The sequence below is a fragment of the Takifugu flavidus genome, chromosome 4 (assembly GCF_003711565.1).
Source record: "Takifugu flavidus isolate HTHZ2018 chromosome 4, ASM371156v2, whole genome shotgun sequence".
NCBI classification, from domain to species: Eukaryota; Metazoa; Chordata; class Actinopteri; order Tetraodontiformes; family Tetraodontidae; genus Takifugu; species Takifugu flavidus.
In genome coordinates this window covers 7,832,837-7,857,198 of record NC_079523.1, presented here as the reverse complement: position 1 = coordinate 7,857,198, position 24,362 = coordinate 7,832,837, and the positions used below count along the sequence as shown (strand labels likewise).

General features: G+C 42.8%; 1 protein-coding gene across 12 annotated transcripts in view; it reads right to left on the bottom strand.

The window, feature by feature from the left end:
• Positions 1 to 22,830, bottom strand: part of atp2b2 (ATPase plasma membrane Ca2+ transporting 2) — a 69,944-nt gene extending 47,114 nt beyond the window's left edge. For 9 of the 12 annotated variants that reach the window (XM_057029071.1, XM_057029077.1, XM_057029078.1 and 6 more), the window contains exon 1: positions 87 to 230. The gene's annotated coding sequence lies outside the window, so the exon portion shown is untranslated. Of the gene's footprint in view, positions 1 to 86; positions 231 to 9,116; positions 9,261 to 19,129; positions 19,335 to 22,674 lie in introns of those variants that run through there. The other 3 variants (XM_057029072.1, XM_057029075.1, XM_057029074.1) reach the window with 3 other exon arrangements.
• Positions 22,831 to 24,362: the final 1,532 nt, after the last annotated feature.

Below are 24,362 nucleotides of genomic sequence, written 5' to 3'. Positions count from 1 at the left end.
AGAGAGAGAGAAAAAGAGGTAAATCCGTGGGGTGAACTGAGAGAAGACAGAAGGTGAGTGAGGACGAGAGCGAGAGAAAAACGCACAAACGAGCGGCGGAGGTGAATGCAGCAGTGGATGGTAAAGAGCTGAAGGACAGCCTCTCCTGGCTGCTGCAGCAACTGTGGCAGCGCTGTCTTCATCTACCGCTTTTACTGCTGCTAACCTCATTCAGGACACACCACCACTGACTGGCAGAGGCAGAGGAGAGGAGAGGAAAGAGAGAGAGCGAGAGAGGGGAGAGAGGGAGAAACAGGGAGGGTGGGTGGAGAGAAGAGGATGCTCCTTTCTGGTGCAGAGCAGACAAGAATTGTGCAGGGGCGGGAGGCTGGGGCTGCTCTGACGACAAAACAGCGAGGCAGCATATAACGTTGCACTGTCATGGGAAGGATGGCTTGCTCTCTGTTCGTGATCTAATGCATGTCTCCAGCTGTGGTCTTGTAGAGCTTTAATGATTTCCCTTCATGTCTCCCACTCTGTCACCTGAGAGCTGTGTGACTGTATTAAGATGAAAGCCTGACCACTGCAGTTTCCCTGGAAAAACCAGGCCACTCTGAGAATCTACCTCCCTCCTTTGGTGCGTTTGGGATGACAAAAACAGCGCTGCAATAAAATTTGGATGGCTAACAATACAAAAAAATCCCTAAAGATACAGTAACTGTAGGACAACACACAGCAGAAATACAGTATACACCTGAGATAAACACTCCTTTAAAAGAGGTCACGTTAGGTGTGTGGAAATCATCATGTGAGGGATTCAGCTGGTCTGAAAATATGTCACACGTAGGTCCCAAAGGGAAAGAAGTACCATTGCTGGTCCCACACCACACACAAAGAGGTAGTTTGTGGTCAGTGGTGTTAGCGTTTGCTGTGGGGCAACCCACATCTGTCCATCCGTCTGTTTGCAAAATAACCTAGAGAGGACTACATTTGGGTTATGTTCTGGACCAGAAGTCCTTCTGGACCAGAAGGACTTTGACCCTTGATCTTCCAAAGATCATGAACCAACCTTGTATTACTACTGCCTATGCATACTATACGACCAGTGTAAGTCACAAAATGTGGGGAAGCGATCAGCTTGGCAGAGGTCTGCACTCTCCTGCACGGCTGCCATTACCGCTGAGATTTGTTTAGTTTAAAATAAGTCTTCTAAAATTATAAAATAGTTTAAGTGTCATGAGTCTTAGCAAATAAAAGAAACTGTCCGATATATACTTATTATATTTGTACTTAACTTATTTTTGTCATAGCTTCTTGTCAAATTGTATAAATTTTGTTCAATAACTGAAGTTTTATCATGCAGACAGGACCGTCAGAGTTCAGCATAAACCATTGTTATGTCCTCGTAACACCTTTTTTTTTTGTATAATTTTCTAACCGAGAAATATCAGGACAGAATATTTTCTGCAAAAATGCATTTCCCTGCCTAATGAATTATTTAATGTCAGACTATGTTGAATAAATTGTAAACTATTTAAGCTCCTTTCTCCATTTAACAAAACAAAGGGGCGAAAAAACCCGAAGCCCAAACAGCTTGGGGCAGAACTCATATCCTCTGTTTCTTCTCCAGCCTTTATACCATCCCTCGTTCCTGCCTATCAGGTCCAATCAATGGTAGTAATATTCTGCATGCCAAGGCAGACATCTGTGTTGGCCAGATCCTCTTAAACGGTCAAATGAAATCAAACAAATATTTTCCAAAGACATTCTGTGCATGTGTGTATTACATTCTATGAATGGAACATCAAATGGCCAAGGAGGATACTAATTCAGAGGCCCACCAGCTTTACCCCACATCTAAAACTGCTCTTTACTGTCATAAAATAGAGTGTAGTGTACTCTGGTTTTCTGATGTGGTAGCTTATCTTCTACAGCTACTATGATTATTTAATCAGACATATAACCACTCGAAAATCCCATCAAATTTAGGGTTGGCCCGGTCCCCAATTTACTCACTGTGTCAGTTTTTGGTACAGTATATGGTCCAGTTTAGAGCTGGAACGAAACCAAGAACCTGAACAAGCTGGCTGCATGTGTGGAAATCTGAGACACTCTGAAGATAGGACAATAAAAATCCTTAAATTACCAGGGATAACCAACGCAATTTGACTCACATAGTCTTCATCTGATTACTGATTAGAGTACATGTGTGTTCAATTAAACAAGTCAGCAGTCACGTGACAAGCAACCAGGAACCTTTTTACTAGAGGGTGATCATGAGCACAAATTAACATTCCAAAAAACCAAAACACAAAGAAAGAATATAGTGTAATGCCAAAACCCACTATTTAAGGTGCGGAAATATATTATTTCCATGGTTAATTTTACAAAAATGTTGATCTGCATCCACCCAAAGCATCTGCTTATTGCTGGGTTTCTAGTAGCATTCTGATGATGTAAGAGATGGCATGTCCTTCTATCTTTAAAATATGATGACATGCACAGGAGTGGGAGAGAATTACATGTGGGAGGGAAGTGTGGAGAAAACAAAAGGAAAGAGAAAGGGAAAATGTAGATGGCAAATGATAAATGTTAAAAGCTGGAGGGAGGTGGAGACAAAAAAAAACGAGAAAGGCGAAGAAGAAAGCCTGGGAAGGGGTAAAATGGAGGTAAAGGGTGCTGCCGAAGCCTGAGCCAAGTAACATCAAAGCATGTAAAGCTCTCCCTTTTATAGAATGTAAACACGAGCACACTAACATCCATACATCCACACAGAATGGATCTCATTCCTTTAGGAAAGGAGGGCAGCTGGAAGGCTAGTTATTGTTGCTGTTTGTATGCTGTCACAGACAGAACTATGAGGAAAAATATGTGTCAAAATGATTCTTCGTCAGTGGGAACTAACGAAGCAACATCAGAGGGGAATGTCTTTTCCTTGAATGCTGGTATAGGACTGTTTGTGGGATTTTTTTTAAATAGAAGTGCTTCCAGTTGTCCAAACACCCCCATTCTAACTGAATCATCCATCCATCCATCCATCCATCCATCCATCCATCCATCCATCCATCCATCCATCCATCCATCATCCACTATCCATCCATCCATCCATCCACCCATCCATCCATCCATCCACCCATCCATCCATCCATCCATCCATCCATCCATCCATCCATCCCATCCATCCATCCATCCATCCATCCATCCATCCATCCATCCACCATCCATCCACCCATCCACCCATCCACCCATCCATCCATCCATCCACCCATCCATCCATCCATGGATGCATGGAACTATGCAGAAAATCCAAATCCAGTCAAAAACTACTACTAATGATTTAAAATGGCTACTGGTGATATTTGAGCCAAACATTATTTCTACTAACTATGCTTATCAATGCCACGCATCAAGTGTGTATATGTGTATTGTGAGTCATATTATTAATTGTATAATTATGTTGTCTTTGTAGGGGATTTTGCTGTTGACCTTATGTGTTTTCATATTCAATTTATGAATATTAAATTTCCCTAGAGTACACTGAACCCATCCTCATTAAATTGGTCATTGTCTCAATCTTTGTGGCTTCTCTTCTGAGGAAGACCAGACTCAACAATGGTTAGAGGGAGGGCTACAGGCTGGTACATGACAGTCTGCAGCCAAGACACTGAACAACCAACTGATTTTAATTGTTTTAATCTAGTTAACACTGCTGCAGTGTGTTATCTCAATACAGCATCCTCAGGATACATGGTACTTCAGTGGTACCATCACCACCACCATCACCATCACCACCACCATCACCACCACCAGCAGCAGCACCACCAGCACCATCACCATCACCATCACCACCACCAGCAGCAGCACCACCAGCACCACCACCACCAGCACCACCACCACCAGCAGCACCACCAGCACCAGCACCAGCAGTAGCACCAGCACCAGCAGTAGCACCAGCACCACCACCACCACCACCAGCAGCACCACCACCACCACCACCACCACAGCAGCACCAGCAGCAGCAGCAGCAACAGCAACAGCACCAGCACCACCACCACCAGCAGCACCACCACCAGCAGCACCAGCACCACCACCACCAGCACCACCAGCAGCACCAGCACCACCAGCAGCACCAGCAGCAGCAGCCCTGACATAGAGCTCCTCCTGCCTGTGACAAAAAATAGCACAGGACATAACTACTGCTGCACCCCTCCGTACACCCCCCCAACAACGCATCATCATTTCATAGGAGAATTATTAAATAAATGAATTAATCTTTGTTGTTAATTAACTCTAACATGCCTCATCGCCCTCACTAATGGATATTGCACGTACTGGAAAAGTACAAAATAAATGAGGAATGAAACAAATAATGATGAAAAAACCCAGCACGAGCAGGTGATCGATGCTTCAGAGGGAATCCCCCCAAACAAGCACAGACACACACCACAGTAGATAACAGCTGCAAGACTGCAGCACATCATCCAAAGGCATGTTAGCTAATATTGTCTTTGAGGTGATTTGTTATATAACAGCCACATGGAGCGTCGCCTTTAAGCAACCACCAGTGTTCAGTAATTGGGCTGAAATCAGATGAAACTGCTGACAGTAGAGGACACGGTGTATACTACTACTGATGATAATACTAATCATGCTAATAACAAATATATTTCTGAATTCCAGTGAACAAGATGCTGACTCATGCCTTAGGGAATGGGACCTATAACATCGAAGCAATAATGCGGTGTTGACTTCACTTCTACAGGGAACGTCTCAGTTTACATTTGCTAGCTCCTTGAGAAGGCAAAGAGATAATAAGTTATTGTTGAGGCTATATTGCTAAAATATATTGCTGGTCAAAAAGACGGTGCTGTACAGAGAATATGACTTATATATGTGGTAACCATGACACCCTTGTAACTTTTTTTTTTCTTCTCAATGCAATTTTAAACCAAGGCACAAACAAACAAAAAAAAAAAAGCCCAAGGCAATAAACAATGCATAAATTACCCTTTCAGAAGACACTTTATCACAAAATAAAACACTAATACTGGGCCACTGAAGACTGTCTTAAAAGACATGCAGACTAAAAAAAAAGCAGTGACCTTTCCATAAGTGCTCTTGAAAATGACAGTTTCCACCTCCTCTCTGCTGCCATCCGTCTCGAAGAAGCCATTAGACCACCTGACACTTGAGAATCATGCAAAAAACAAGGGGATGGCAAACGTACTCATGGGGATTTTTCTAATCTGCACAGTGTCACATGTACGCAAACAGCCATGTCCCAGAACTGCTGACTCATCGCTATTTTCAGCACGGAATGCTCAAAACTGTGTTTACTGATGAAATCATTTCACATTTAAACATGTCGACAGAATGAAGAATGTAATGGTTACATTTTTACCCAACTAATGTGTTAATGTACCTTAACTTAGCAGAGGATGTAGAGCACAGAGAGGTCTGCATTAAAATTAGCAAGTCATTTGTAATATATGAGAATAAAAAGATGCTTTTACGTGGCTACTTTCTTATTTGTGGCCCCAAATTTGCACATCTGATTTGCAGGCTTCTTCAAAAGAGTTTCATCATGACAAACAGCAAAATAGGCAGAAAACTGGATCACACCCAATTTTTAGAGTTCAACTACACAGACGCAGCAGGAACCCAGATCCAGAATATTAGTCAAAAAAAGTGAGTGTTTGACATAATAAATTAGATTACAGCTGCACTATCTCCTGACAAAAATGCATTTTTAATATGCATGCTTCATGGAAAAGGGGAAACAACCAATTAATCCTCTCTGCTTTTATACATTTTTAATACTATCTAACAAAGGTTTTGACATTAACTTTGCATAAACACAGCTGATAAAATGGGACATTAAAAAAGTGTACAGTACGTCAGAAGAGACCCTATAAGGAGGCCTACTTATAAAAGAATCTCTATAAACCCTATGCTTTGTGGTGTTTAATGCATATATGGTATTGTTTATACTTTGTAGCCACTGTTTTATGCAGGGGAAATAAGAAGAACCAAACTAGATCAATGAGAGCTAGAAATGTTCTCTTAGCAATGCTGCTCAATCATTTTTCATCTCTATTAAATATGAATAGGATATTTTCCCTTGTTTGGCAACGTCTCGGGTACCGTAAAGGCAATCATGTCCTCTTCCCTTGGAAGGCACATGCATGTGCACGCTAGTCTTTTCGTCTACACTTTTACTACGCATGTTTGTTTCCAAGACAACCAGCCCATGCATTATACTCTCTCTGTGTCCAGGATGCAGTGGCAGGGAGTAATTCTTCTTTAAAACACACACACCCGCACTGAACAGCACTTAGGGATGTTGATGTGTCCGGCTGCACTGTGCACCAGTCCTGTAAGGGAGACAGACAGTGCACGTGCAGGACTCAGCTGTGAACTGGACCAACAGAACCGGTGATCTAACTGCTGCTGCTGTAACCAGCCTGCTGCAAATGACTCGACCTCCCTTACAGTCACGGCCTTTTCCTTTTAAACCGAGCTTCAGCTGGATAATATCCAATTTAGTTTTGGCTTCGGTTTTATATATAATGTGTGTTTAAGGCGCTAATCGGTATCTCTCTACCACTCACAACATTCCTCCAACACAGCACTCTTAGAATATGTTATAGTCTGTATGTTAGCGATATAAGTGGTTTTATGTGTTTTTATTTTTGGCAATCAAAAAAAGGGAAGCAAATCAAACAAAAAAGCCTACTCCATCAGGATCTACAGATGCTGCATACGTTTTCTACTTTGCTTCAAGCAATTTGCCTTCAGATTAGTTCCATTTATCACCTTGAAGTCTATTGTATGCTAGTTATATAAACATTCCAAATAATGGGCACATAAATTACATTTGTTAACTATGCATTACCACTATTCATTACATTTACTAATAATACATTTTACTGTACAATCCATGCTCCTTCTATCAATAAAAGCTGACAGGACAAGGAGAGGTGACAGTAAGTTACTGCTGCAAGGGGAGTTGTTTATTTGTCCTCTGTTTGCTCCAAGTGAGATAGTGGAACTCATTGCGGAGCTATCCATCTAATAGGATAATTATTTTAATTTTATACAGACTAAACGGCAAAGCAGGCTTAAAATTAGTCTGGTACTCTGCTGGATTCGTCAATACTGCTTTATTTCCTGTTCATGTCGATGCCACTTCTGACAAAAAGGTGCCAGAACACGTAGAATAGTGCATCAAAGACTACATTTGGTGCTGACTATAGTTATAGGCTATAGTTATCATAGGCCAAGGTGGCCACACAGGCATGAGAACGGAACAGTTTTGCATGATTATTCAGGTTTTCTTTGACTCATGTGCACAACCAAGTGGGGGTGTCTTGCATGCTAGAAAAAGAAGAGATGACAGCGTGGATTCCTATAAATGATGAGGAAAAGGCAACTTTACCCTTGCTGCTTATTTTACTTGTATTTTGACATCTATGGACTGCTACAAATAAACAGTTTGGTGGATCAATTGAACCTGTGAAAACAGCATTCCTCAATGGGTTGGTCTGTTATAAAAAAAGAAAAGAAAAAGCCTGACACACTGGAAAATGGTCCAACGTGCCTTGATTGACTCCATCGGCTGACACAATGAAAGCACTGGTAACCCAAAATTAGACCATCGCTTCCTGGTGGTGGACTGTAAAATGGGTCTTAACGAGAAAATCTCAAAGGAGGAAAGAAAAGAGACAACTGTGCACTGTGCACCGATGGGACAAGGCAAGATGTAATATTGCCATGTGTGGTCTGCCTCCTATCAAAATAAATCAAAGTTTCATGACCGTGAGGGAAACTGGAGGAGTAGGATCAGGTGCTTGGCACAGGGCGAACATGCAAACTCCATGCCTAGCCGGAATCCAACCCCAGACTTTCTTATTATGAAGCCACTGTGTTATAATAATTAAATCTGTAACTGCATTTCATCTGATAGTAGAGTATTCTTGGCAGCTCTTTTGATTCCAGAGGAATGTCCTGTATTTTCCCAATGCCAAGGGTGGGTTTTCTGGAAATCCCATCTTCCCCTGACCCAAAAATATGCATGTTCAGTTAATTGGTTACTCTAAACTGTAGACGTGAATATAGGTCAGATATGAATGTGTAAGGTCCACAGAGGGTAACCCCCTGAACCCAAAAGCTGAGATCGGCTTCAGATCTTCATTACTGGGTGAAATCTAAAGACTGGTGGAAATCAAAAAGAAGCCGGGCTGATTTATTGTTTCTGAACCATCCGTCTACCCCGAACCCATCTTGCTGCATTGAAGGTTCCGGCTGAGATGACCCTGCCATGCGAACCTCACACAGTGGTGGAGCTACCAGTGTGTCTAATGACTGAATAATTTAGGATTAACGAGACTTAAAGTGAAGCGAAATGACTGACAGCACTGATTTCTTGTTAAAGACTGACTGACTAGTTTGACTGGGATGTCTCCGTATATACAGTCTGTCCCAGTCACCTCGCTGACTAACTGGTTGGCTGTCAAGTGAGGTGACAGTAAACCAGATAAACTACTAACCAATCACTTGGTTTCATTAAAAATCAAACTGACACAAAACTCACTAGCCACCACCAGCCATCCATAAAATCAGACATTAAAGAAAGGTAATTAAATTCCACAAGATAAGAGCAAATGCAGTGAGGACAGATTCCCAGCCAGTATATACATACATATATATATATGGTCCCTAATGGAAGCTAAGCCCACTGATGTGGCAGAACCTGTCACCAGATTTCCTTGTTTACATAAAATGTGCCGTCACCAGAAAAGAGGCGTTCGTTCTAGAAACTCTTAATTTCTCCAAAAAAGGAGATCAGGAAAGAAGAATCTGAATACATATCCAGCCCATCCACCTCTTACTGTACATATATCTCAGACCCCCTTTACAACTCTCCGACAGTTCACTTACATATTCACAAAACTGCAATTGAATTGAAGGTGTGAAAACATGAAAGCGCACAAAGATTCATGGACGAATATCGCGGACCCTTCATGCGCGCAGGTGAATGAGTGAATGTACTGAAAAAACAGACCAAAACAAAAGAGCGCATTAAAGACAGACGAACAGATGAGTCATCCATGCATTGTCACAGCGTACATACTTACGTGACAGGAAGCTTACAGCGTGGAAATCCTCCAACCTCAAGATTCTGTGATGCTGGCGCATGCAGCAGCAGACTAAGCACCACGGTCGTGTGCCCTATGTGTGTGTATGTGGATGTAGGTGTGTGTGTGTGTGTGTGTGTGTGTGTGAGTGTGTGAATGTGGAGACTTGCTAAGCTGCACACTCACTGCTACTGCCTCAGCTGGGGCTGTCTCAATGCATAGCCTGTACCATTTTGACAGACTGCAGGGGTGGTAGTATATAGGTGTGTGAACAATGCTGCATAATATTAAAAAAAAATTAAAAAAAGATATTTTTAATTCAACAGAGCTGATTAGGCAGGAGAATAAAACAGTTGGATAGATAAAACTGATGGCTGGCTTCATGAAAACAGAGAAAGGGTTTAATCTCAATGAAAAGCGTCATATCATTTACCTCTTTCTCAGGATAAAGGTGACAGCATTACAGGTCCAACAAGAGGGAGGGAAAAACAGCCAAACTGAAAATAGGGAAATGAGGAAAATGCAGAAACAAGACTGAAGGGTGTGAAATTAGGCAGTACACAAGGACGTGAGAGGGGACGCAGCGATGGAAGACAGGCAAGAAGAAGAGGGGGTAACATTCAAGGACACAGATCACTGTCTGCTTCATTCACATCTTTGGGATGCCCGAGTGGGAGACATGAGCTTGCATTCAGCGTGCCCCAGCAGCTGCAGGACATACTGCTGTAGTGTGAAGTGTGTGTGTATGTGTGTCAAGCAGGACACACACACAAGTGCAAGGCCCCAGCCAGTCATCCATCCAGCATGCTGCTGTCACGTTACTATCAACCATGGCACCCTGTAACGTTAACAGGCAGAGAAGGTGACATGAAGGATGCGCCACGGCTTTTCGGGTTAAAAGTGCTCCTCCTCTCTCACTCTTTCTTGCTGCTGCTTGCTTTTTCAACTTGCTGTGTCACACACTCTTCCTCTCCCCTGCTATGCCTGGTGGGTGTAATCCATAGGCATCATATACAGGACGGCACATTCAACACCCACTTGAGAACATTTGGAGCTGAGATCTACACGTGCGGCTGTCAGCACAGCTAATATGATGCATGAAAGGTGCTGACGTACCTGAACTGTTGTAGACGCCTCATTAATGCTGCAATCTTCTGTACAGTAAAGACAAAATGAGCCACCGTGTAACGCGTTAAAACCTGGCTCTATGTTTTTGGTTATTTACAAAACTTCAAGCACTGCAAACATCCAGGTGTGCCTGGACCTGATTTATTACTGCAGGGGAGACCAGTTCAACCAGGTAATTAAGCTGAGGTGGCCTTTTAAAACATTTACTACGCAGGAGTTAATGTTTGCTGGGTTATATATTGCGTGTAAAGAAACTTGTCATAGAACCAATGTCTTTTTTTGGAACGGAACCACAGCCACACAGAAATGGGGTTCAGAGGCAAACCCTGAATATCAATGCAGCATGTCGGAGGGAAGTCAGAGCTGCAGTGCACCAAAACCTGGGAGAAAGAGAGACGACACGGGCAGACAGCCCTGCAGAGACAAGACAGCCTAAACTTTTCAGTCCCCTTTAACTTATTTGAAACATGACACCATCACGATATATCCATTATCTATCTATTATGAACCTAATTTAATAGTTACGTCATCTTGTACCTACTTAAAGCCCATAAGCAGACCCATTGTTCACATTTAACTGCTTTGGCAATGTCAAATTTAGGAATGTAAATGCAACATCTTGGCTAGTTATGTTACCCATTAAATGTAACCATTTAAGAATCCTGTTTAAGCAGCCAGCAATATCTCACCATATAGGCTCATCATTCACTAAATGACCTTTTCCCTCCTTCCCATCAGGTGAAAAGCTTGCCTCATGATAAGTTCTCATATCCTCAAAAGCCCCCAAACACAATCAGCATTAGCTTTATATTGTGAGGCCTGAGCCCATCTTCTGAGTGCTGCAGTAGGGGAAACACTGCGTCTGGGTGTAAGGTGGAGAATCAAGTCAATGAGGCAAGACCCAAAGGCCTGAAGACAGGTCAACAGCACACACACACACACACACACACACACACTCTCTCTCTCTCTCTCTTATCTAATGTTGGTCATCCATGTGACTGAAGTGGGGACATTGCCCACCTCAAAAAATAATCCCAAATCTGTTGCACTTTTAGAAATTTTACTGACTTTCCCCTATTCTCAGTTGCTGGAGTTTGCGCTCTTCAAATGCATTAGAGGGCCCAGGTGGGCGGAGTTTCTCTTTAATCACGGGACACATGTAGTGTTGAGGGTCCCATCAAACCGCCCAGTTCTCCCTCTCTTGTATCTCTCTCTACTGCTGAGTTAATTTCTCAGTTCTCGCTTTAAGAGCAACTTATCTTCCTTCCCAAGGTTAACCATGAAGAATGGAAACGCACGAGCCTTAAAGCTGCGCAAGAACGCATGTGTGAACATGCACCCACCATCTACAGGTTGACAGGATCCCTGCATACCAAACCAAAGACACGGGTAAGAGAGGAGAGGGCGACGTTACAGTGATGAAGAAAACACATAACCCAAAATAACCTGTGTTTAATACAAAATCTGCTATCGTATCTTTCTACTGACAAACCTAGTTTGGTTCAACCACGTGTCTGTCCATATATCCAAATAATCCAATTATCTAGACTTAGTCCGTGCCCAACATCACTGCCTTCATTCTGTTCCCATCTCAAGGTGTCAATAAATCAAATGAGCAGCATGTCAGCCGGTACCTGACAGACTGATGGACTGCTGACCTAAAGCTCCTCCCTCATTCTAATACAGAAGGCCAACTCAGAGGTCCCTGTGGCAAATTTTAATTTTATCAATAGACAATCAACGCAATTTACTGCTCTGAATACATAAAAGACAATATCTCATCTTTGATATGCGTGACAGCTTTGAAACGTTGAGCCGAGCAGTGATAGCGACCTCTCTCGTCTCCACTGAGGGTGAATTGAGTTTAGGAAATTGTTATTAAACTCCTATTCAATATGGTAATAATACATGCTAATTTTTCATTTATACTAATGTACAGGCACAGTCAACAGTTCAATTGATTATCTCATTTACAGGTGAGGGCTGCAAATGCTTCAGCTGAAGCTGAGGGCCGGAGGTGTGCATTAGTTATCCATTGGCTACAGACCAGGGAACATGATGTGATTACTTTCTTCATAAAATCAATTGGCAGTCATATAAAACCCTCTGAACGCGCCGTGTGTGTCGTGCATCTCTTTAAAAGCCCAATATTTCTGGTGAAGCATGGGATCATTTGCGACAAGCTTTGCAGTCCTTTACAGCGGGTCAATCTCAGGAATACATTACAAGGCAGAGAACACAGTTCAGTGTACAGCAATTAAAAGGTAAATACGCTCATCGAAAGTGAAACTCAACTTTTTCAGCAGTGGTCCCTCTTGATCACACTGAGGGCTGACACCTCTCCCAGTTTGTACTCTGGTAATTGAGAAGGTAAAAGAATAAAAGAGACTGGTCAATCTTTGACATTGCCAATCCACGTATCACAGATGGCAGGGGGAGGCCTTGAAGTGGAAGTAAATGGGATAATCAGCCACTGTCATGTTTCCCTGGCATATGGTCATATGTCCCAAGAACTTTCCTGATGTAGGTTTTAGTTGGCTTTAAGATGAAGGCAAACGATGAGCTGGGCTCCAGTTTTATTACAATTAAAGAGGAATTCAGCAGTCCCACGCAAACCAGTCGCACCAGTTCTGTATAAGTTTGTAAGTGGTGGATAAACAACCATTTAGATTGTACTAGCATGTTATGATTCTACTGTAAAGCTGAACCAGAAGTACAGCAGATAAAAGGCACAAGTTGGGGTGAATTTGTGGTGAAGAAAAAGAGCAAGAGGTGTTTTTCCCAGGGGAAATATCAAATCAGGTTAGTCAGAGGCTGGTGGGACAGAGCTTTGTATTGCAGTGCACAGAACAATCTGGCTGAGAGCGAGTGGGCAGTAGCAGCTTAAATACTGGGGAGTGAGGTTAAGCTGATGAAGTGATAGCGGCTGGCAAGCTGAATGGAAAATTACTGGCAGCTTTTGATTGCAGCAATGTTGCAGCAACGAAATGAACAAATCAATTTAAAAATCTAAACATGAGCAATGTTCACTCCTGTTTTGAAGCACGGCAAGTGACATCTTCATAGACGGAGCCCAACCAGGCTGTCGCTCGTGCCGACTGCTGCTGAATCCAGCCTGTTGGAGCGTCTGAAAAATTCTACAGCCTGGAATAAACCTGTGGCCACCAGGTCTGAAAAAAATACATTACGATGTCAGACACATTTGCAATGGATTGTAGCAACTGCTGACACAGTGGAGAATGACCTTAGAGGGAAGTCATTAGTTATCAGCTCACATCAGCATATATTCTTCACAATCAATTAATCTTTAAAGTCTTTTGGTTGTGACTTTTTTTCCCACCCAACAACATTGTGGAGATTGTGGTGCAGCTGCAGATCACTTAGCTCGGAGTGCAGCAAACTCCTCATCTGAGGCGAGCTCTGCAACATGATGACAGGAACGTGAATTCTTCACTTTCAATCAACATTTTCACATCGTAATGTGAAAATGGGCTTTTAGTGGTTAACCAAGAAAGAGCAGTAATGAGCATGACGGTCTGTAATTAAAGGATCCAGGGTTACTTTAAAAGGGAATCAAACACAGCGATGTCACATTTCACAAAACATACAGTAAACCCCCACTTATCAGTGGTGGTGTTATTAACAACAACAACAACAATAATAATAATAATAATAATAATAATAATCCTCTCAACTAACACAAAGTTATCATGTTTACACTGTGAATACTCTTAAATCACCTCCAATCTAATTATTTCTAATCGTTCCAACTTAAAATTGTAGTTTGGGTTGTGTGCAGTGTTCACAGTATGTGTTGAAATATTTTATGCTCTAAAAAGTAATTGTTGCTATGCAACTGATCTGGCACTGAGAGAAACGGTAGCTCGCATAGGCTCCCACATGAAAGTACAGCCCCCAAACATGCACGCGCACACAAGGGTGCACGCACGCACGCACACATACACACACAGGGGATCTGTTTTTTTGACCTGTTCTACAATTACAAAATCATACACAAAATAGTCAGCTTGCTCACTTACTGCTGGTTGCTGTTGCAGCGCTTCAGTGCAAACCTATCACGCTCACACCAAGGGCATGTTCTTCTATGATACAGTTTGGCACAGTTCATCACATAAAAGGAAGGAGCAGGGGTATATTTTTAAAACTGATGAGGATCCTTTTATTTGCAATGTAACTGAAGAAAGAAAGAGAAGAGAACATTTAAAGCAGAGGGTAGAACTCTGCTGTGTAATGATGATGAGAGGTTAATTAGCCTGCTGCAGATTCACTGCCGCAAACTGACTGAAGAATTTAAAAAAGCCGGGAAGGATTGCTGGATGGCCACAGGAATAAAGAAGAAGAGATACAGGCAAATAAATGAATCTGATTTTCCACATATTGCCGGATTATTGATTAACCTGCTGCTGCTTCCACTTCAGGCGTAGTTGGTCATATACAGGTCAGATGAATCATTATCCATACAGAGTCTATAATTATGAACCACATGAATGATCCTTCCTATGTGCTTATGAAGGGCAAAGACACCTTCAACAATGTGTCGATGGATGAGGAGAGACAGGAAGAGGGAAGAGATCCCTTCCCACTGCAACACTCCCCAGCAACGCTCAGTGACTGTTAGATGTAAGGTTGCTGACCATAGCAAACTCCCCGGCGGGCTTATGAAGTGATAAAATATGCAAAAAAAAGAAAAAAAGAAAGTAAAAGTAAAGCTGCTGACATCGTACAAGGCGTATGGGTTGATTGGAAACCAGAAATGCCTCTAGGTTTTAGCGCCCTGCAGTGGGGTGGTGACCTGCCAGGTACATTCCAGCGTCTTACACAACGTCTGCATTTTCCCAATTCAGTGGAAAACAAAGAGCAACAGAATGAGTTGTTATTTCTCAGTTTTAACTGAGCTGTTAACCATTTCTATTGACCGACACATCTCCAAGAAATGTCCATCTGTATAATTACACACAATCTTTAAGAAATAAGAATGATGCTGTAAACGATGTAAGTAACTCGGAAAATATATCATCAACTGTACTTGCTGTTTCTTTTAGTTATTTATAGCAACTGGTTGCTCAGCTAGCCAAAGAGCAGCGTCATAGAGCCTGTATTGCCATACATTAAACCACTGCAATGCTAATGCAGTTTAAAGTAAAGACTTCAATATGTACTCTTTTAGACCAATTAACTGTACACAGTAAAACACATCATCATTAATCATCACTCTAATGACAAGGAAGATCTCTGTGAACTCCTGTGAACTGTATCACCATGACTCTTAGCTGTGCACTCAAACAGATATCTAAGCTGTTACATCCATTCAAGAACTTTTACCACGACAACCATTATGTTGTGAAACCTCGTGACTGATGGCTGAGCTGATTGATCTCTGTGCTGATTGGGTGGACTCACAATCCCACAGATCTCTTCTCCAGAGACATTACAATGGACAGTCTGACTGCAAATGACTTCAACCGCAAAAAGACTGCCGCGCCGCAACGCCTACTGGTTCAAGTGGCTCCACTCTGGTAAAAGTGGCGGCACGTTATCCATCTTTAGCTTGGGTCAATAGAATTATCAGCGCAGAAATATCACCACTGCTGCAATGGCCCACACAGCATACATGGAAGGATGGATGGATGGATGGATGGATGGATGGATGGATGGATGGATGGATGGTGGAAGGAAGGAAGGAAGGATGGATGGATGGATGGCGGAAGGAAGGAAGGAAGGAAGGAAGGAAGGAAGGAAGGAAGGAAGGATGGATGGATGGATGGATGGATGGATGGATGGTGGAAGGATGGATGGATGGATGGTGGAAGGAAGGAAGGAAGGAAGGATGGATGGATGGATGGATGGCGGAAGGAAGGAAGGATGGATGGATGGATGGATGGTGGAGGAAGGATGGATGGATGGATGGATGGATGGATGGATGGAAGGAATGATGGATGGATGGATGGATGGATGGATGGAAGGATGGATGGATGGATGGATGGATGGTGGAAGGAAGGATGGATGATGGATGGATGGATGATGGATGGATGGATGTGTCCAGACAGCAATTATGAGCGATGAACTCGAAATATGTTGATCTGTCAGTCAACTTTCCTGATGATAAGAATGGAACTAGTTTGGCCCACAGACCCAAATTCACACATAAGACAAATAACTCTCCTTGAATAGGAATTACCATGGTAACACATGACAAAGTTCCACTATCTAACGAAATCCCATTATAAGATAGCACCCGTGCTGTCTATTGGATGAAATATAGAAAACACCCAGGAAAAAATAAACAAAGCAAACACAAAGAAAGAAAAGCGAGAAATGGAAGAGAACCTTTCTGTGTGTGTGTGTGTGAGAGAGTGGGGGGGTGTAAGAGGACTCATGGAGTGTATGGAGGGTATCGCTAATTTTGGAAGATAACTTACGTACGTATAAATAGTGATAAACTGTAGCTGATTAGCCTAAAGGCCAAAGCAGCCTTTTCTAGTTTTGCTGTTTGATAGAGAATAACCATAGTAATTATTAATGACATGTACTGGAGGTAGAACCTCTCTGTGCTGCATCCTGTGTTCTTTTTTTTGTTGGAATGAGTGCTTGGGTTCATTGATGGTATCTCTCTCCCGGCACTTTAATGGATGTGGTACACTCGTCTGCGGCCTCAGAATTAACATGGTCAGGTTATTTTTTCTCAGGGGCTATTTCCACTGGCCAAACAGAATTTTTCCATTCACTCCTTATATTTGTGTAAGAGGACGACAAGCTGTGTTTTTCCAGGGACTGGCGGTAGTAAGGTTCTGCTCTCTGGAAGATTTATTGGGGAGGACGACAGGCTGCTGCACTTTAGTTATCAAAACCGGGTAATCTCCACATTTCTTTATCAATGAAACATTAACAGTTGTCTTTAGTGAGCTCAAGGGACTGATACAAACTCTTAATGAGATTCAACATTTTTAAGAGTGAAATAAAAATACATTTACAGTGAGTATTGCCCTGTAATGAAATGGCATTTTGCAAGGCTTGGAGGGTGTTTGCAACCAATAAAAAACATAAACAGCAGTTTGGCAAAAGCTCCAGAACTTCACTTAAGTGTGAAAATGTCTCATAATTACTCCGTTGCTTCATTTCCAATTGACAGAGCAATGAAAAATGAACTGCTGTAAGTAATATAAGGTAGAGTTAAGGCTTTTACATGCTCTGTTCTCACTCCCAGGGCTGTAAGAGGAAAATTAGCTTTTCCATTTTTTGGCTAGTTTGGGAGTTCCCACAGCTTGTTCTCCAGGCAGAGGTTTTTTCTGGACTGGTTTCCGCCAACTGTTGCACGATTGGTCAGAAATGTGGCGTGGGCGTGGCCATTGCAGAAATGTTGAGTTTTCCACTAGCATAAAAGTGAACGCTGCTGGATGGTTCCGTAGAACAGCTGGCCGAGGTGGTGAAACAGGACATAGACTTGTAGAAAACATCGTGTACGGCGGGATGGGTAATAATTCATGAAAGGATGTCGCCTAAATGTTTTGCATAGAGGAGAACAGCTGTCACAAATGTACAGAAAAAAGCACGTGTGAAGCGTGCTGCAGTGGGAGGGCCTATGAGACGTCCCAGGAGCTCTTGTAAAGTTTGAAATGTCCCCTCTTTTTGAGTTTGTAACATTTTTTTTATCACTGAATATTTGTTTAACATTTTTACATTTAGCTACATTTTATCCATTTGATGGGAGACGCTGATAGTTCTGGTTGCAGCGGACAGCAAGGAGCGAAACACCTAAACAAGATTCTGTAACATAAATGTGGTTGAACCAAATGCAACGTAGAATGATTGGAAATGTTAGGTTAGGTCTGGGAAAGCCAGATAAGCTTTCCTGGGGGAGTTGACATAAGATGTAAAACACTGATGTCAAAAATGTATTTGTAGTCTTTGCTTTTTGCTCCCGGAAGCACTTCAATTCATGTTTAACGTATTTATATAGTGCAGTCAATCATGTTTAACACAATTACTTTATAGAAAAGTGATTAGATGGCTGATGCTATAATGTTTGCCGATGTCGTAAAGTTCACTGTGTTTACCTTTAAAGTGGTCAGTTACGCTGAAAATGGCAGGACAGCTGGACCAGCACGTAATGTTCTCTGAGCTCTCTTCATGTGCCGAAATCAACAATGATGAGGACTCTGGGTCTGCTTCAAATATCCACCATTTTGGGAGCATTTTAGCTTCCAGGCAAATTGAATAAGTCAGCAGGTTTAGATGAACCGATGTGCACTATCCCTTGTAAAGGAAGAGCTCCATGATGATGATGTTGGATTTCTTGCCTAACGAGTTCATCCAGCTATAAAAGTGAAGCTGCAGCGGCCGCAGAGCTGTGCAGCGTTCAACGCTGAGGCTTTCCTGCAGATGTGGACATATTACACATATAACAGAGCTTAACTGTGCGCACGTTTTCACTCTTGCCAATATTACTGTTTGAAACCGATTTGCATCATCCAATAACTGTGAAACAGGGGTTCTAAAAGAGAGACGTCCCTTTGATGTGACTCATAGTTCTTAAATGAACTAATGTCCATCCAGATCTCTGGATGTTGACGCCTGTATGAAAATACTGATCATATTGTGGTGAACCGGACGTCTTTAATGTCTTTCCATGTCCTGCTCGGGAGCTTTGCCGACTCTTGAGCCCGTTTCAAAAGCAGCCTGACACATTAATACTTGCAGTAGAGGTTGAATGTCGCTACGGTATTTAAAGCTCAAGTCAAAGCATGGGAAAGGAGCGTAAATCTGGAGTATTTCAGAAAATGTCAAGTGCTTCCAGCTAATCCTTGCATGCTCTACAGTAGCCATGCAGGTGAAATCAAAGACCAGTAAGACAGAGACTTACTCACAGGAAAAAAGGCGACAGAGGAGGAATGTGGTAATGATGCCGAGGAAAGTTTCCCCACGGATAATCCTTTTGGCAGTGGCGATCTGGTAGACATAGGGGACCCTAAATATAACCTAAACAGCCAGGAACGGCGGCGGACGGCAGATGAAGTCGAGCTTTCCCGCCTGGCGTGATGAGCACATCTGTTACCTTCAAACTCATCTTGAAAGGTTGAGAAACTGCACTGAGAGGAACGAACAGGAGGCATCAACGCGGGGCTCCGTCTATTTAACAAATTAAAGGAGGGAGGAAGTGAGTGGAGGAAGGAGGGCGAGGGAGAGCGGGAGGGAGGGGCGTGTGTCATGTGTACCTGCGAGCGTGACCTCCTGTAATGAGAGCCCGTATTGTTCACATTTCTGTTTAATACCTATTGAGGGTGGATGAACAGCAGGGGGCCAGTGGACAGAGGGAGAACCTGCCTTTATTTTCGTGGTCATTTTATTTCTATTGGTTATTTAATAGCATAAAAGCAGTGAGATCTATCTGTTTATGGGGACCAAATGAGGTGGACACCAAGACACTTAAATACAAATCTCTCTCCAGGTAGAAAGTGCTGAGGAAACGCCGCGCTGGGAATATATCTAATTACAATGTGGCAAAGGAAAGGTGACAGAACTGGCATCAGATTTCACAACATAGCACCTTTATTCCTTTTGAAGAGGCACCATTTTGCTGCTGCAAGTCTATTTACCTTTCGGTAAACAGCGAAAGGATTTTGTTCCGCCTTCAGCCTTTTTCTCACTAGATAATGAGTCCATTTTCATTTTTGGATGAATTATCAGTTCTTTTGTTCATCTCCTTTTCTCTGTAGTGTTAAATTCTCACCGTGGAACACCCGCGGTTCTAGCAGATACTGAAATTCCCTCGGTAATTACACCGTGGTGTGTTCACAACCTCACCATGTATGTTTGGACGCATAAATTGCTGGTCTGACAGAAGCAGCAAGTAGACGCAATCCAGGTCTAATAATGAAACAACACAACACAGTTAGAAGACAGATGAGGTTTTAAAATGGGCCTCCAACAAGGTCCTTGTTACTGGAAATGGATCACCTTAGAATCCACTGAGACTTTAATGGTTTTTGACATGTCCAACACATTTGCTGACCCGTTGGACCATTTTCCTATCACATTTGTGATGATGTCATGATGTCAGGAGAAATTGACATTCCTTTGCGCCTCCATGTTTGTTGCACCTGATGCACCATTGGCTTCGTCCTCCCTGGCCACAGCAGCCAGTGGGCGTGTCCTGCACGCCACCCCAAAACGCTGCACTGCGCCTTTAATATTCAGTTTCAAATGAGGTTGTAATCAGGTTAATATGCACCAAACTTGTTTCAATTCAATTCAATTCAGTCTTTATTTATATGGCACTTTTCATACGCTAGGTAGCACAAAGTGCCTCACAAAGGATGTTGTTGTTAAGTTTCTCGCAAGAACCGACTTTGGCACAATTGTCAACTTCCATGAAGTGTCTGGAAACGATAAATCACAGTCAGTAAAAGTTTGTGATGAATGAGTTGGCCCTTGCAAGCAGCATCCTTGTGCTCAAGGAGGACTTGTCCTCCACTTGGAAATGTACAGGAGCAGGGATTGTTCCTTACAGTCGCAACCGAATCTATTTTCAGCAGCGTCGACACGACACACAGTGTGTATGTAACCACACACAGAGGAGGACTCAAAAAGGATGACACGTGAGGCGGAGCGGAGGTCTTCCCATGCCCCCCTGCCCTCTCTGCTGGCCATCTCCCACAGGCTGAGCTGTAAATAAATAGCACCCCAAAACCCTTTGCACGCTCTCTCACACAAACGTGCACAGATACGCATGGGTGCACGCTGAACTATATTTAGAAATGGACTCTAGCCTAAAAGTGCCTCTCTTCCATATGGGCCGCATCAGCGAGACTTTAGACAATAGGCAAATCCTTGTCGTCGCAGACAAATCTGGGAAATGTCTTTAGTGTAAAAGCAGAATCTGATCAGCTTCTGCTCGTGTCGGCTGCCGTTGATTTGATTAAACAGAGCAGCACTGCAGTTTTCATCAGCGCGCACAGCGAGGAAACGGAGGTTACGCAACCAGCGGTGCCGAGACACATCCCAATAAATGGAGGCTTTCCCATAAGGCTTATTCACCACAGAAGGATGGCAAAAAAAAATGATGTTAAGTTCCTGCTTTGGATTCAGATGTAAAAAAAAAGAAAACTGTAAAAAAGACAATGAGATGAATATAAACTCTGCAACACAATATTCAGGAAGGTTCTGGTGAATTATCGGAGTAATATTGTTGTGTACATATGGGCTGGAGTTGGGGGGGGGGGGGGGGACCACCTCAGCAAAGCTTAAACACAACATCTTAAGCATAATTTGGAGCTCGGCATTGGCGCTTGCGTCCTGTAAACAATAAAAAACTGAAACGTTCCTCAAACTCACTACTTCCAATTACGTGTTGACTCAGACAGCTTGATACTGCGCTCTGCCTGCCCAGTAGAAAATAGCGAGGTGGTCTCTCGATGTTCAGCCATCGACCTGCTTTCACGATAGTGAAGCATTTTGTCAAGCGAACGGCTCCGACTTTTCCTGGGAAAAGGCCAATGATGAACGATGTCCTATAGGGGCAATGTGAACCGTCTGGGAATCACTGTACGAGTTTAAAATGGATGTAATCACAACGTTGCAGTAGGAAACCGTAGTATTAGTGACACATGACTGACATTCTGCTGTCAAAGGGGACCTTCAAATGACTCTTAAAATGTGTTTGTCTAACTTGCAGCTTCCCAAAATATGAGATCATAGTAAAACTCAGCTAAAATAATAGCTAATCTGTCACTGTTTGCGTGGAGTCTGGGTGTTTCCGTGTTCCCTTTTCAATCCTCTTCTATTCCATTTTTTTGTGACCTTCCAGGACAGGCTGAGAAGCACAATAAGTATTTTGTTTCTCCAAAACTCCTGCTGATATCCGGCAACATTCTAATACTCGTTAAAACAAACAAGAACACACAAAACTGTTGAGTAACTAGAATTTACTGCACAGTAGAGGATACTCGGATGAATATATTTCCTCCGGTGCTGTTCAGTCAATCTGGATTTGCACTTAAAAGCTGAAACCCTAAAACTGCTAATTAATTTGATTAATGTTAACGTCAACTTTTCCTTTTCCACGAAAAATTGCTGTCAAATGGGAAGAAAAGACAAACGAGGCTGTGAAATGAGTGCAGGATGACGGCTTAAATCTAATGCATACTGCGGGTGATGCAGGAGATATTAGTATTAAGTAGAATGGAACCAAGTATCCATCTGCTGTATCTGCCTGCGGCGCAATGCGCGTCCCTGTTGCAGTCTCATGGAGACCAGCGTGACATTCCTGACGACGATCCGGGATTCCTGGAATCTCCCGGCGTCACCGTCTCCTCATCTGCCCGCGTCAGCGACCATCCGCGAAATCTACCCCGACCTAACGGACATCTGCCACCCCCATCGCCCGCTTTCGGTGGGTGCGAGGGTGTCCTACCTGTCGGTGCCGGTCCGGGGAGGAGAGAAGGGGAAGCGGGCGCACAAGCAGATGCTGCATTTGGAAAAGCGGCAGGTTCCGGGAAGCCAAGCTGCGCCGGAGAACTGCTGGTGTTCTGCCTTCGTCACGATGCACCTCCGGAACCACAGAGCCGCGGTCGTTATGTTGGACCCACCCGGACTGTTTCTCTGGCCAGAACGGCCATTTACTGGAGCCTTTATGTTTCACAAGCCACTTAGCAGTGATTTATTATTATTATTATATTATTATTATTATTATTATATTATTATTATTATTATTATATTATTATTATTATCCATCTTCCGCCGCTTATCCGGGGTCGGATCGCTTATTATTATTGTTGTTGTTGTTGTTGTTGGAGTATAGTTAGCCTAATCACATCAAGGAGTCAACCATATTTTTTTAAACTCAGACTTTTACAACTGTGGTTTTCATCCACCAATTTCAGATTCAAATACATTCAAATGAGCTTTAATTGTAGTTTATTAGCGGTTATTGTTGATTACTGTGTTGAGCACAAAAACTCAAGTTTTATTTTTGTTGTAATTTAAATGCGTAACCAGGCTAGTCAGCAAACTGACCAGGCTAGCTAACAAGATAAGCTGCATCCTCGCCAAAAGAAAGGTTTACATCCACTACAGTATTTCTCTTCCTCACCAATGAATAAACTATTGTATCACTTTCATGAAAACATCGTGGCCACTAATGTTTACAAATGTCACTGCCAGAAGAAGTCTGTGGTTTCAAATTACAAACAAAAACTACAGTTTAGCATTTAGCTGCACAGTTTTACACGAATGCAAAACAAACAACACAAGGTCTTATCATTTATTTATTTAAAGACAAAATATTGTAGCCAATTACAGGAGAAATATATAAAAAAGAATAAAATACTAAAAAACAAATGGCATAATGGAGAACACATGATGTTGTAAATCAGAATTGATTTTGAAGTCAGTGATGGTTCGGCGCTGGAGAATTCCCCCAGGAGCCTGGACGGATGCAGCGGTGTTGGCGTGGAGAGGATGAGGAATGGCGTTTGACAACTTGATGGGATTTCCGATCTAAGGACGTGATTGAGGATGGTCCGGCATCCGGGTGAAGGTGAAGGGTTGGCGGTGGGTTGTAAAAACAGTGCAGTGCTGAAAATGACAGATGAATAACAGCAGCCAGAGACTGCTCCATAAATCAGACAGCTTACAGGAGAGTGGTTAGAAAAGAGGTGGCAGCGCTTGATGAAATAAGAAGGAAACTGGGCTTGTGGCATCCAACTTCATCTCTGCAACATGTAAAATGCCTGAGCGATCAGATAGACACTCAGCCTGTCAGAGGTAGATCAGGCTTTTTAATATTTGAGGTCTTGAACGCAGCATCCATTGTGTGGCTGCCTAAGTGCAGAAAATAGAGTGGGAAGAATATCTTCCTATATTCAGTGACAGCCTATCAAAGCATTCCGCTTAATACTGCGGTACACTTGCACGGTGTTGGATTTTAGGTTAATTTCATCCCTGAGCTAACACGATCACACACAGTTACAGGTATTCGCCCCCCACCTTCCTCTTCTTCCTCTTACAAGCTGTACCGGCTTGTTTTCTGGTCGTGTTTTCAGCAGCCGTTCTCCATTGGGCGACACGCAGTGTGCTGAAAATTGATTTTCTGGCAGAGAT